A 354-nucleotide genomic window follows, 5' to 3' on the forward strand; every position below is an offset into this window, starting at 1 on the left:
GAAGAATGAGTGTCCTTTTCTCTAAACGTTTAGAAAATGTGAGTCAAAACTAGGAATCATAACAATAACAGCAATAATTTAAGAATGAAAAGAGTCCAGGATACTTTTACTGCACAAATATTGCTTGTTCCACCCTCTGGAACACATACACCTCCACTTGCTTTTCTAGTCTGCGTCTTATGCAAATTCTCACTTCATAAATTTGTGGTGGGATGGGAAATTGGCATTTCAAGGCCAGTAAAAAGCCACCACATCAAAACAGAAAGAAAAAAAGCATGAACATTTTTATGTTTCCTCTACAAATAATAATAAAAAATAAATTAAAGAAGGCGTGCGTGCGTATGTGTGTGTGTG

This window comes from Austrofundulus limnaeus, unplaced genomic scaffold, assembly GCF_001266775.1.
Source record: "Austrofundulus limnaeus strain Quisiro unplaced genomic scaffold, Austrofundulus_limnaeus-1.0 Scaffold1038, whole genome shotgun sequence".
NCBI lineage: Eukaryota > Metazoa > Chordata > Actinopteri > Cyprinodontiformes > Rivulidae > Austrofundulus > Austrofundulus limnaeus.